Source organism: Meleagris gallopavo, chromosome 6, assembly GCF_905368555.1.
Source record: "Meleagris gallopavo chromosome 6, MGAL_WU_HG_1.1, whole genome shotgun sequence".
Lineage (NCBI taxonomy): Eukaryota > Metazoa > Chordata > Aves > Galliformes > Phasianidae > Meleagris > Meleagris gallopavo.
Window position 1 is genome coordinate 27,847,531 of NC_139409.1, and position 14,543 is coordinate 27,862,073.

The 14,543-nt window shown below is 37.6% G+C and overlaps 1 long non-coding RNA gene across 1 annotated transcript in view; it reads right to left on the reverse strand.

Moving 5' to 3' along the window:
- Positions 1–444: 444 nt before the first annotated feature.
- Positions 445–14,543, reverse strand: part of LOC104911473 (uncharacterized) — a 139,166-nt gene continuing 125,067 nt past the window's right edge. The window contains exon 4 of the long non-coding RNA XR_004160123.2: positions 445–725. This is a non-coding gene — a long non-coding RNA (uncharacterized LOC104911473). The remainder of the gene's footprint in view (positions 726–14,543) is intronic.

Sequence of the window (14,543 nt, forward strand, 5' to 3'; positions counted from 1 at the left end):
TATTATACATCAGAATCAGTTTTCTCTTGAGAAACCAAAAAACTTTAATGTGCCCAATTTACAGATGAAGAAAGTGAGGTTTTAACCTGAAAAGGTCATTCAACAGGACAGCAATAGCAGAGTCTGTGAAGAACGCAAAATTCCAACACATCTGTCAGTTTACTGAACCACTCTACCTCTGTTAAGGTGGAGTTTTGTGCATTCATTGCAAACTCCGTTAATATCTGATAGGAAAGAGGCTAAGCTCCCCTCTGGCCTCCTCACCTCAAATCTCTGAATTGTAACATGAACCCACAGCCACAGCATCAAACACAAATGCCAAATCTTGCTACCAAAAAGCAAGAAATATTCATGCTTTGCCAATACTGCCAGCCTGACAGAGGACAAGGCTGGTGGAGGAAATCAGCCTCTATTATGAAAACATTTCATGAGGTCCCCAAACAATGGAAGTAAACTTTAACAGGAACCAAAAGCATATTCCTGATTCCTCTCTCTGTATTGTTCAGTACTCAGATCAGGAACAAATTAATCTAATTAATACACACTGTGTGTACCTGATTCCTGGATGCGTATCTGTGTTTCCCACTAGAGATTTTCCTTTTCTCTTCATCTGCATTCATCTTCTGAACAGAAGTTTATAGGCAGCTTTTCACTAACCTTTCTTTCGCCCACATCTTTCCGCCCCTGCTTCTTTCATGAGGATACTTCAGATCAACGTTTTTACACTGAAAATACAGTTAAGCACAGAATACATTTTAAAACTGCTACAGTATAAAGAAATGAGGTGTATTTTTTATGTAAGAAAAGTGAAAAGCACCTTTTCAGGGGGAAAAAAAATGTATTTTCAGGCATAGTCCTGAGAAGATATCTTGGCTGTTGCTTTTATTGAACAACACCTGTCATAAATTCATTCAACAGTCATCAAGATAGTATTTAAGTCAAGTTTGTATGGCCCTAGGCGATTAGAAGCTTTAAAAACAGATTTCAAAAACTGTATTTACTTTCACTTCTTGCAGAAGGAATCTTTCAATCTAGTTTTTATTGAGAAGACACTTTTTGCTTTCAGCACAGTTAACAGATATGGTGAAGTACTACACGACTTGCATGATTATTTTGTTACTGCATTTCTATTTAGGTATGCAAAGCAGCACGCAGAACCGCAGTTTGTATGGAGAACACGAACGAAGGAAAGAGAAAAAGATACCAGACTGGGAGTGATCCCAAGCTGCTCAAACGCTGATGTTCAAGACAGCACATGTGTGTGCCACATGAGCAGGTGAAACTGTGATCCTACATGTGTGGAAGGGAGAATAGTAATTAAACAATCAGATGTGCTAAGTGCATCATGCTGGGACACCACTACGCTTCAGATGGGCTACGAGGGTTGAAACCTGAGGCAATAACTCAGGAAGCAGCCAAGTTACAGCTATGATCATAAGGATTTCCATGAGGTCCCTGAAGTGAAACGATGTCTGTAGTGTCCTGACACAGACCCCAGCAGAAGCCAGACACTTCACCGCATAAGGCACCCTTCAGCTGCGAAGACGCTAAGATTTCACTCTGGATTCGTTCCGCAGCTCCTCTCCTGCCTTAACGGGCTGCAGCCCTCTCCACTGAGATTCCCCACCGCTGCCTGCTCCCCAGGACGGTGACTTGCCCTCGCAAGGAGGCCAGCTCGACTGGCCGGGGCCTGGACCTGTCCCAGCGGGCTGAGCACTCTGCCCTCTGCCGGGCCAGAGCTGCGGTACCACAAGCCATGCATCGCTGGCTGGCGGCGATGGAGGGACACAGAGCCCCCCGGCAAGGAGTTATTTCCTTCTGATTTTAATTGTGGCTGTCAAAAGGGTAGTGAAAGAAGTTGCAATAAAGCCTGAGGAGTTAAAATCTGTGCTTGCTTTAACAGCTGTCAAAAACTTTCATTCCAGAGCAGCATGGATTTCTGCATCCTGTTTTGTCCTTCCCTCTCCATTTGGACTGATAATATTTGCCCAGAATTTTTTTGTTTTTTTTTTTTTTTATTATTTTTAACTAGAATGTGATTATTATGTAAAAAATAATTATTATCATTATTTCTTTTGATGTAGAGGCTCTTGTCTGGAGAACACGGGTTTAGGCTTTGCACTGTCACTGAACTATTAACCTAAACTGCATGGACACGCTATGCCAAATAGCCATGCATTTGTTCAGCTGGTCATGGCCCTTTTTAAAGCAAAACACGGGGATTTTCTCAAGAAGAGATACAGCAGAGGGTCACAGAGGGCACCTACCCCTTTGCTCCAGCCCTGACCTGAGGAGCACCACTGGGGCCCTGTTGTTTCTCCTGTCCAAAATTATACACTCAGAGGGTGTTGAGCACCACAGCCCTGATCTCTTTCACCGTCTCTGAGAACTGCTGTCATGTGAGCAATAAATGCCCATCAGTGAATATTTCAGTCCACTTTCTCCTGCTGAATGCAAGGCAGCTTGGAGTTTTGCCTCTTGTGATAGAAGCCTTGTGTACCATGAACCCAAACTGTACACAGACTACCTGCCTTTTCTTAACCATGCGTAGAATTGCCTACCAGGAATCCCAATATATTTTATATGTCATTAATGAAGTTAGCATTTCTATTAAATACTGCTCCTTTCTGGGATTCTTACTCAACCTTGAGGATAATGATCAAGAAAAAAAAAAAAAAACCTTTCTGTCACATTATTAAATGTTTGATTGCAACAGTATAGAAGACTCAGGTAGCACAATGCCACATTGGCATCTTTCCAGTGAAATTTTTTCTTTTTTTTTTTTTCCCCCCAAGTCAATATATTGCAAAACAGTTGCTTTCTTTAATATCACAGATTTATCCAGAGTTTACAGTGCAATCATTGCTCCTTGCTATTGGAAATGATTTATTTAGCCAGTTTTGGCCTTCATTCCAAAAGGCTGAATGCCAAATCATTACAGTGTATCTGGTGTTCTCTTGTCAGAAAATATGATCTAGCAGTAAGATACTACTCAGAGACTCTGAAAGCCAGAGAAAATAATTGTGGTAAATCAAAACCTCATAAATACTTTATAAAGTTGTTTTTAATGTCTGTTCTTATGTGTGACAAAAAAGTACCAGTTTACATGCAATGAGAATACGTGAGTTTGGAGGCTTCATTTCCTATACTGTCTAAATTTTAAAACCCTATTATAGTCAATCCCATATAGATACAGAAGTCAGGCAGTTGTTGTCACATTATATTTTCTGGTACTACTGCATTTTAATAAGCCAAAAGACAGTAAGCTACTTTTCTAGATTTAACTCCAAATGTGTATTTTCTTTTATCTTTTTTCTTTTTTTTAAAGAGAGTACCAAGAGTATAAGAACTGTATACATGGCTCTGAAGTTGAGGCCACAACCATGCAAGCATATACACACAGTAAATGCTCAAGGCAGTTAAAGAAAAGCACATGCCAAAGACTTAGGAGCAGCTGGCCCCAAATTCTGGCCTCAACACACCATGTGAAATTGAACATGTGTGGACTAGATTTGACTCCCTTCAGATGCCTCTGGAACACAATAATATCTCACTGGGTAAGAAATCTGTTCTGTCTTCCAAACTACTTATGCCAATAACTTAATATTTCTCCACCAAAAAATCCATAACGATTTTCCTGCACAGCACATCACTGTGATAGATCACGGTGATTGCCGGAAGCTTGGAAATGGTAGTATATCGGGGATGGATATTAAATTGACTCTGTCTAGAGGCATGGGAATCATGAGGGAGCAACAGGCAGAATAATAAACTCAAGCAGAGATCATGTCCAGATCTTGCTCTGTAAATATTCCACTTATTTTTGGAGAATCAGAAATCTATCGTTTACCTTTTATGGTTATAAAATTGCATTACCCACAAGAGAAGTGGGGGCCGGAGAAGTCGCTACCTCACATCGTATTGAATACAAATTCAGAAGCAACTAAGCAATGCAATATGGAGAGGTGCTTTCTGCAAAAAGGAAACCACAGAGTCCAGGAGGGAACATTGTGTTGAAAAAGGGGGCTAGGCTTGGAGGTAGAGTTCAGCCTGATCTCACTCAGTTGACACTAACAGTTTAAACTGTGGCTTCATTCCAAAGGAGGACAGAACTTGTTTGATCACACTCATGCATCACTGTGAAAGAAACAGAAGGCAATGAAAACACGCAAATCTCTGATGTACTTGATAAGCTATAGAAGCAATAGCAATTTCACTCAGCTTTGTTTTTTTTGTTTGGTTGCATTACTGCTTTTTTGCTAGCGAGGAAAGAAACTGATCTATATGTTCCAGGGTGACCAATAACTTTGTGGTCCTGGCTCAGAAGAAACAAGAATACTATTTCATAGATTGTAAGCAACTTTTGTAAGTGTTTCATGCTGAACAGTCTGTTCCTGACACATTCAGAATCTTTAAACAATTTTGAAAATTCTGACCATCATGTGGACTTTTTTCTAGCAAGAGTAATAATGGCATATCACCAAGAAACCCAAAGTGAGGAAGAAGGAATCTGGAGACAACCATACAAACAACAGTATTTTTGCTTATACCCTGCTATGAGATTTTAATCTATCCTGATTTCCTTGTACATCAATTTGTTTTCTGAATAAGCCAGCCCCTGTACTGACTCTGCAATGACAGTCTCATTTCAAAAAAATTTAAATCACTAGCCTTAATAAATGTTGAATAGAAACTCAACATTCCAGAAAAATGCTTGGCTTTGACCTACATATATCTTAAGATAACAGACCTGCAGAGTACATTCCACTTTAGAAGACTGTAAATATTTACTCCCAGTTTATTAGGATTGTGGAATAAGGACTTTTCAGTTGAAGACAGCTTTCAATGGTATTTCAGTGCCCTCAAAGTTTGATGATAAGTATGAAATGAAACACTAGCAGTGTAAAAGGGAAAACATGCACTATACAAGAAACAAAGTTTTCTTCAGTTACATTCAACTTCTAAGAGATATAAATAAAGCTTTGTACCAACCAAAAATACTTTTCACTGAAATATCCTATTCAATCTCTTTCACTAGGTGATTCCACACTGTATTTACTTAACATCTCTATTTCATTGACGTTATTCTTAAAATAAGAAGTCATCATTCATATTCTTCTACAGAATCATAGAACGGCTTGATTGGAAGGGACCCAAAGGATCATCCAATTCCAACCCCCCTGCCACAGGTAGGGCCGCCAACCTCCAGATGTTGTACTAGACCAGGTTGTCCAGGGCCCCACCCAACCTGGTCTTGAACACCTCCAAGGACAGAATACCCACAGCTTCTCCGGGCGGCCAGTTCCAGCACCTCACCACTCTCTCTGTAAAGAACTTCCCCCTGACATTCAATTTAAATCTTCCCTCCTTGAGCTTAAAACCATTCCCTCTTGTCCTATCAACAGAGTTACAGGCATCAGCTAGAGCTGGCAGACACAATTCACACATGTAGGCATGATTTTCAAAGTTCTACCTCAACAGGTACTCTATTGTGTTTAAAATAACAGCCCCATTCAGTTTAGCTACAATTTTGGGTGTTGAGTACTTCTGCAAATTCATTTGCCACAGACTCTGCCATCAGACACCCTAAACAAACAATACAGATGCAAACAATGCAGAAGTAGGAAGATAATATCAGGTATCAGGAAGATACTATACATTTTTCCATCTTCTGCAGTCCCTCAGCACAGCTTCCAGGCTCTGCAACAAGTGAGAACTGTTGCTTTGCTACAGTACGCGAATTCAATCTTCTAACAAGTTCTGTCTGAATATTGACTTTTTTTTTCCCTGCTAAAATAGGAGATAAACATGCAAGCCAAATTTCATAATTAAAGTTGCCTGAAGGTTCAGGTTATCTCTGCATGTTCCATAGGAAATTATGCAATTAAGAAATGAACACACCTCAAAAATTTGTATAAAAAAAAATAAGCTTTCCGAAGCTAATTTGTTTTAATGATTCCAACTGTCCGTAGTTTTTAATGTTACAGTTTTTTCCAAAAAAAAAAAAATACACAAAGTGATAAGAATATTAAACATTTAGTTCTGAAAACAAGATAACAAAACCATGCAGCAGTATCAAAGGACCTTCTCTCCTCCCCTGTTACCTAAGGAAATTTTTGAAATGTGCAGCTATTAACATAAATTATCCTCAGCCAAGGTTATGACATAACCAAAATTTTGAAAACTTCAAAAGCATTGTAGTATTCTCTTAAGTTGCTCGACTATATGTGACTTTCTACTTCTCTTAAAAATGCAAGCCATAAAATCAGAAGCAAACTGAAACTCTGTCAGATGGTATTAGATTATCATCCATGTAGTTGGCAACAGGACTGGAAAATTGAGATCTTTTTCAGGCTAGATACTGAGAGTTAATGAAGGAATTAACAGCCGAAGGAGTATTTTTGTTTGGGTTTCATTTCCTGTCAAATAAGAAACTGCGATAACCAGGAACTCAATACTCATAGAAAGTTTTACATTACTATATTCTACAGTTATTCCATACTTTTTCATGATTTCTTGCTTGCATCTTCAGAATATATAATTTGCTTGTGATTTTTCTTAAAGATCTATTAACATTAAGAACTGTTTTGTATTTATGAAGTACAGCAAGCTCAAGTGGAAGGCTCTGCACCTGGGTGGGGGCAATCCCAAGCTAAGTGCAGGCTAGGCAGAAAATGGATTGAGAGCATCCCTGGGAGAAGGACTTAGTGTGTTTGTTGATGGGAAGATCAACATGAGCCAGCAATGTGCTCTTGCACCCAGAAAATCAACAGTATCCTGGGCTGCATCAAAAGAAGTATAGCTAGCCAGTCAAGGGAAGGGATTCTCCCCCTTTACTTTGCCCTTGCTTCCAATTTTTATTGCTCAGCATTGTGCCGCACAGTAGGAAATATCCTCTTGACCAGTTTGAGTCAGCTGTCTTGGTTCTGTCCCTTCCCAGCTTCTTCTGCATTCTCAGTTTCCTTACTGACAGGGCAGTATGAGAAGCCAAAAATCCCTGACTTAGTGCAAGCACTACTCATTAACAACATCAGTGTGCTATCACCATTATTTTCATGCTAAATAAAAAAATGGCACCATTACCACTCACATTCCCAGTTTCTGTTGCAACCATGTGTTTTTGAGCTCTGAATTCTTTTTTACAAAAGTTTTGAGGAAATACTTATGACAACAACAATTTTTTTCGTTGTTAACTATCAGTGAATATTTCACGGGGAGAAGGGATAGTTAGGCATGTAAAGAAAAAAGGAAATAGGAAAAGACATTTTCAAAACAGGAAATTTTCAGTGAATTTAGTTTTCTGATTTCAGCTGACAATATCTGAAACTCTTTAGTACTTTTGTGCAAGATGATTGGATTGCTAATAAGATGCTTTAAAATACTTTCTCTTGGTAAGGTTCTTAATTTTTAATCTCATGGAAAGAAAAACACAGCAATATTCTTCCAAATACAATGCTCTCAATCCAGAAGAAAAATGAGTACTAGCACAGTAGGTGGTCGCCTTCCTGCTGAATCACTATCAATGCCTGCACCATCTGGATTTTCCTTGGAGACCTCCTATCCAAGAACTGACAAGACCAAACCTTACTTATTTATGTGACGAGATCATATGTATGCAAGCAAATATAGTACCATTTGTTAAGTTTACAAATAGTGTATGAGATAACTGGTGTGTAAGTAGGCTTTATGAAATCCTATGTCAATGAAATTTTGTGTATTATTCAGTTTACATACTATTTGTAAGAAAAATGTACCCAGTAAATAAAATAGGATTTCATTTTAGTTGGAAAAAAAATATAAAAAATTATTTTACTAAAAATGTGCCCATTTTTTTTCATCACGCAGAACATTCAAAAGCAGTAGGTCAAGTCGTAGCAGAGCAGCCTGCAAAAACTGAGTTAAATAGTGTCCAAAAGCTTTAATTTATTAAGTAATTTAACTTCTTAACTGCAGCTTAATTTTATTCTGTTTAGAATTTGAGAAAAATGTATATCCATGATTAAAGGATTTTAAAAAGAAAATGGTATTTTTTAAACCCTGAAACAACGCATATATGTTTTAGAAGAACCTAAATTACAAACAGAGATCTATAAAGAATTATGAATGATAATTGAGAGCAGCAAGCTTTTCAAATCTCTGAGCAATGTAGCTATCACAAATATCCCATATAACTCACAATGAAAGTTATATATTTCATTATGTACAGTTTTAGACTAATATCCAAAAATAGGGAAGTAGTGGAAAATCAAGTTCAGAAGTTCATATCTAGCTTTAATTCAAACTGAACAGAATTACAAGGCACTATAGTTCTGACCTCCTATTCGCTCATGAATCTTTCATGGTATCGAAAGACTTCTTCTCTCTTCTTTTATAGTTAGTAATCTGGCTACTTTCCCAAAGAAGCATTTTTCTACTAATCTAAATGTTACCTACTAGTTTCTCTCTTTTTTTTTAATTTGATATTTTTTTCATTATCATTAATACACATTCACTGGATAAATACTTTAGGTAACCAATTGAGGAGCAGCACCTCTGCATAAAGAGAGGCCAGAACAAGATTTCCTCCACTGCACCACTCAGGCTATCTAAATTAGAAGGCACTCTCTATAGATCTACAACTGTGTGGTGATAAGGTATTCCTAGAGTTGAACCAGGCCTCAAGCTATGAGAAATAACTTTAATCCCTACTTGTTCAGTAGTGCTAAGGATGATGTTGAAGTCTGAATCTGAGAAATGAGGACCACCATGAGCTGCACTGCCAGCTGCTCTCAAACATGCTTGCTTTATAGCTCAAGCTGGCCTCTGCGTGCTTAAGTCAGCAGCTCTTATTATACTACTGAAATGACTCACTATAGCTCAGGTGTTGAACTCAGTTGTGAAAGCACAATTTTCACCTGCCTAAAGAATAAAAGGACATTTCTAGTGACTGCAATAGAGACAATAACAATTTCCATACTGTAGTTATACAGTACTCATAAACAGTCTTCCAAGATTGTTGGTGACTATTGCCTTCTCTGTGGCAAGAACACTACAGCACAAATGATCATTTCTTACAAACAATTCATTTCCTACAGATGGAACCCTGCAAATATGAACAGATGTCTACAAGAACATGACAACATCAGGCATAGACTTGTCAGTCATTCTGGCCCAGCTCAGCCACACATAATCTCTCAGCATATCAGACATTTAGTAGGGATTGCAGAGTGTGTCTGAAGCTTAGTCTTACAGGCGCGCTTAACCTTGAACTCTCACACATGAATTTTTGTCTAGATCCAACTCCCCTGCTTCTTCCCTATTAGTACTGTGGATGCTTGCCTCTTCTGTTACATGCGCTGTTATTTATAAAATCATTTTCAAATGTTTTAATTGTCCATTTTCAAATCCTGAAGTATATCACAAACATTGTGCAGCCTTTTTTTTTTTTATTTGTAAGAGGCCATTTAGAATTTAGGTGCTTAGTGGTTTAGTTAAGGGGGATGAGAAGTACCCACATAGTACCAAACAAACAAAATCCAGTATACTTACTACTAGCAGATGTAGCTGGACATTTTGTTTCTGAACTATGGCTGCTGCATAAAAGGAATGTTCAAATTAGGAATCAAATTAAGGCTAATAAAGTAAGCCAAATAATATTTAAATAATTGTAGCCCTGTTTGTGCTAAAACACATTCTATTTTAAATTAATCATCATTCATAGAAATAAAATTCATACTTAAAATATGCTTTCTCTTTGTATTCATACAAGCAAGCAGATAAGAACACAACTGAAGCTATGCCTCACAGAAGTACCATCACCTACATTATTTAAAAATCACTAGGATAGAAAACAGAGTTCTGCTTCTTTCAGATGCTTTCCTTAGCTAAGAATTAATAATCAAATGTAAAACGCCTAGACATCTTAAGTCAATGAGATTTGTAAACACACAGCAAAAGATCATACAGACGTAATCACGCATTTTCAGAAACAGGTCTGAGCAAGAAGGATGTTCTGTTTCTGAGAAAGGAAAGCAAGAGATAAATACAGTATTCACTTTTTCATCTGCAGTTACACAACCAGGTAAAGCATTTTGAAAAGCAGAGAGTTATATTTATGTGAAATTTCCAGTTTCCACTACTGAAAATATACTTATGAATCACATGCTATCATATCTTAGTTGCAGAGACAATTGCAGTATGCAAATGCATATTCCTTCCTTTTGCTGCAGCCTCAGACTGACTGAGACATATGGTTTGCAGAATGCTTGCAACTGTCTCATTTTTGGCACTTCAAGTACAGGAAGCAATACGTTATTTGTATATTCTGTTAGGGACTAACACAACACAAAGCCCACTGAAACAGTTCAACTTTAGATCATACCTTTCAAGTCTCTCCTGGCTCGTCTACGCTGTTTCCTGAAAAGGAATCACTTAGATTTTTTTGTAAGGGTAGTTTGACATCTGCTCTAGTGGTCATCACTAGCCTTAAGACTTCTTTTGCATTGTTCTTTGTTTATGCTGCATTTTTTTTCCATTGCCTCTGTATTAGGACCCAGACCTGAACTCAGTGAAGACAAGAGAAATCTTTCCATTACTTTATGATAAAGGATTGGAAACCAAGTCTCCCTCTGGGATGAGAAGTGAATTGCATGACTTCCAACCAGAAAGGCTACAATCTGCATCAGGATGCTTGACTGTCCCACTGCACCCAAGTTTCTGAGTATTCATACAAAAGCTACAGATTTGCTGTGTCAGCATGTTTAGGCAGCAATGCTTCTAAAGAGAAGAAATAAAACATGTTTCTCTCATTCAGTGTCAACAGTATTTACATATCAATCCCAGTTACATTTTATTTTAATATGGCTTAAATTAGAGTAATTCAATCACAATTTTATTTCTCCTGTGCTTGTTTTAGTACCAGAGAAGTTGCCTTTTTAAAATTATGACTGATCACAGAAAGCACAATACAAATATTACACCTTAGTCTTTTTAAGCAGTGTACATGCTTTTTAAGCAGCGTACACGCACATTGGTCATTAATTTGCCCATTATTAAAGGACACTTATCAGTTCTATCCTCTAAGATCTACAGTAATGTCTTTTCTTTGAGGAAGAAAACAGGTTAATAAATAATCCAAATTCTGAGGTTTATTGGCCTTTTTTGTCATTCACTTCCAGTGGGAATTATAGCAAGGAACAGTTGCCCTTGTTAACCTGCAAACATTTTTCACTCAGTTAGGTCATTGCCTCTGGCTCAAGGGTCCAATTTTCCTTTCATTCATTAAGCACATTGGGAAGCAGAGTTCCTAACCCTTTCCAGTCTAAATGTGGAACAATCACATCCCCTCACAATCAAGTGCCCATGTGCTGGGACCTTTACGTTTCACCGTGATCTCTCAGTGACGCAAATTTTTAACAATTGAAGGATATTAAGTCAAAAAGTCGTTTTCTAATTGGAGGAGCTCAGGGGATTTCAAATAATGAACTCTTATAAACTGGAAGCTGGTACATGTGCCTTTTTAATTACTATATATATTTTTTTTTTTAATTGGGGGAGAGGGCACTGCTAATCTCAGAAAGCAGATTCCAGAAGTTCTGCCTAGGAATAAAGGAAGGCCATGAAGGATAACAGTTAAAAAACAGCATTAAAAAAAAAATACTGTTTTCATGAGTTGAACTGACATATTCTCATATGACATTTTAGTGGATGGTGTAACTGCTAGAAAACAAGCCATTTTAGTTTTTCAAAGTTTATGTGACATAACTAATTCAGATATTACTTTTGGGGCATTCATAAAAAAGGGAGAATGTCTTCTTCCTGTTGCTAAAAGACTTTGCTACAGTGAGTCTCAATGGATGCAGAGATGGATAAATGATGAATGCAGCCTTGTAACTGAGAGCTGAACACTTGAGTTCTGTATAAATAGAGTTTCCCATGCATACAACTGCCTGTGCCAAAATATAATAAATTGAGCAATAGTGTTTAAACAGAGCCAATAATATTAAGATAAGCAGAAATAATCACTAATCCTTCACAGCAGTATAACTGAAGACTTTGTAATGAAAAGACTTAGAAATGGGAATAACTGAAAGGGGAACCTCGAAAAAATTGCTCAGAAGGAGCAATAAGGAGAAAGATAGTTGAATGAGAGAAACATGGAACTTGGAAAAGATTGAGTCCAACATCTTCGTACTGATTTCTGATCATCCTGATTGCTCAGTAAAAGTACAGGAAGGATTCCTCATGAGCTGTATGTAATGACTTCATGGCACAGTGTGAAGGCGTAAACAGGGCATGAGATAAGCACAGTGTGAAGCTGAATTTTGATAATGGGAGACAAAGGAAAGGGGATGCAGACTAAGGACTGAACAGAGGGAAACAATACATAGAGATCTGGATGTGTGGGATGCGTGTAAATAAGTCAGCTGCAGACAGAGGAAGAGAAAGAGACTGACACGAACACTGATGTTAAATAGAAAAAAAGAACTGAGGATGGGAGGCTAGCAGAAGAAAAGCTGCTATGGGTCTTCAACTTCCAAATACTGAGCTTATTGTTCTCTATATAGAGATTTCCAGAAAGATTGCAGACATGTCAGAGGAAGTAAAATCTTGTTCAATGGGGAAAGATGGAAAGGGAAATTTTGGAATTATATATTGGCCAATTGTGGAAGAAATTGGAACTCAGTCAAATTTTCAGGGAGATTCCCAAAGAGAAGAAAAAGCAAATTTGGTTTTTCAAAAGCATACAGAACCAGCTTCCTTCTTATTAGTACAACTTATGTCCCAGTGTCAACATTTTGCTATTTCTAGAAAAGGAGAGAACAAACATTTTGTGTGAACCAAGTGACTGTCTACATGCAGACAGCAGAAGTGAAGAGTTCGGCTAGAAGACAGTAGCACAGATAGTTTGTGTTCTTTCTGGAATAAATTACCAATGCAGGCAGGCTATTTAGAATTTCTTAACATTCTCAGTGTTTCAGAGCAAGAGATTGATCAACCACCGAGTAAATCAGAAAATTTTGGAAGAAATTTTTTTTCTTCATTTGGGTTTTGTCAAAATTAAATTTTTTACATTTATATGTACAAAGGTTGCTCCAAAAGTAACGCCTCCTCCTTACTTCCATGGAAAATATAATATATACAAAGAGTACAATAACACTATTTGATAAAGAACATTATCAGCTAAGAAACACTATTTTTCAACATGTGCACCATCATTACTTATGTGTTTCTGCCTGCATGCCATACTCATAAAAATTTGCATCAGCTGTGCATGGCTGTTTGGAACATGGCTTGTCTTTCACATTGCTGTTGCCACTGTTGAAACACAGCCTCTCTGTACCCACGTCCACTGTTTGGTCTCCATAAACATTCAGCAAGTGTTGATGAATATCAATGGGTGCATTTTTTTTTTTTTTCATGGAGAAATACACTTCTACACCTTTGCTTCATATGCTAATCCATGTCAGATGCCATTTTTCCGGGCTTCCCCCTTTGCTGCCATCTGTCACACAGCAACAAAATTTAATGGAATATTGGTGGCAAGGTTCACTCTCCACTTCCATGCCACCAACATCCACCTCAGATGTCATGGGCCAACATAATAAAATAGGAGGCATTACTTTTGGAGCAGCCTCATATATTTATGTATGCACACTATGAGAGAGAGAGAGTTTTATGTTGATATAGTTATAACTTTATTTGTCAATACTGTGCCAGAACCGGGTAAATTCTTGATGAGGATTTTTTCTCCTGTTCAACTGTTTTTTCATCCGAGCCAAATCAGGGAGCCAAAAGAAAGAGCTGGAAAATCCTCTTTTTCCCCTAGGGTTCAGGGCAGGCAGATGTGGCTAGGAGATTGTGCTTCCTAAAGCTTCCAGCCTCCTACTTATTCCGGAACAATTTCTTTTTTTTTTCTTTCTTTTTTTTTTTTTTTAAATAAATATTAAAATCCTTTCCATACAGGCATGAAACAATGCTTGTAAAACTTATGTGAGTGTGGCAGATTTATGCTGGGGAATCCAACTGTCTCTCACTTAGTGGCTGTTACAAAGCTTTGGGCATCAGAGATTCAATTTCTTATAGGAGCTCTTTCTGTAAAAAAAAATTTTACTTCCACACAGCAAAGAGAATCTGAGTGGGACCCATCTTTTTTTCCCAACCTGGGCCATGAATATTTTTCTCTTTTACTGCCCCAAAAAGCAAATCAAGCAAACCCAACACATTTCTGAAAGTTTCAATTTTGAGAAAACACTGCCTTTTTTTTGGGAACTCCAGTGCAGTGAAGCTTTTTAATTACTTTACCCAAGTTCTTTGGAGTGCTTGAATGGCATTGTTAAACCAATGCCACTTTCCATGTGGACTTCCTCTGAGTACAGATATCAAGTAAAACTGTCTGAAAATGAGTACATCTATTTCAAAGGGAAAGTGTAGTCTTATTTTTGAATGAAGATAAATTTTAAAATATCAAAATACTCTCTGAAATAGGATTGCTGCTTTCTGCCTAATTCTAGTAAAAAAAAACAGGTGTTACTAGAAGCTAAAACATCTCAGCTAAAGGATAA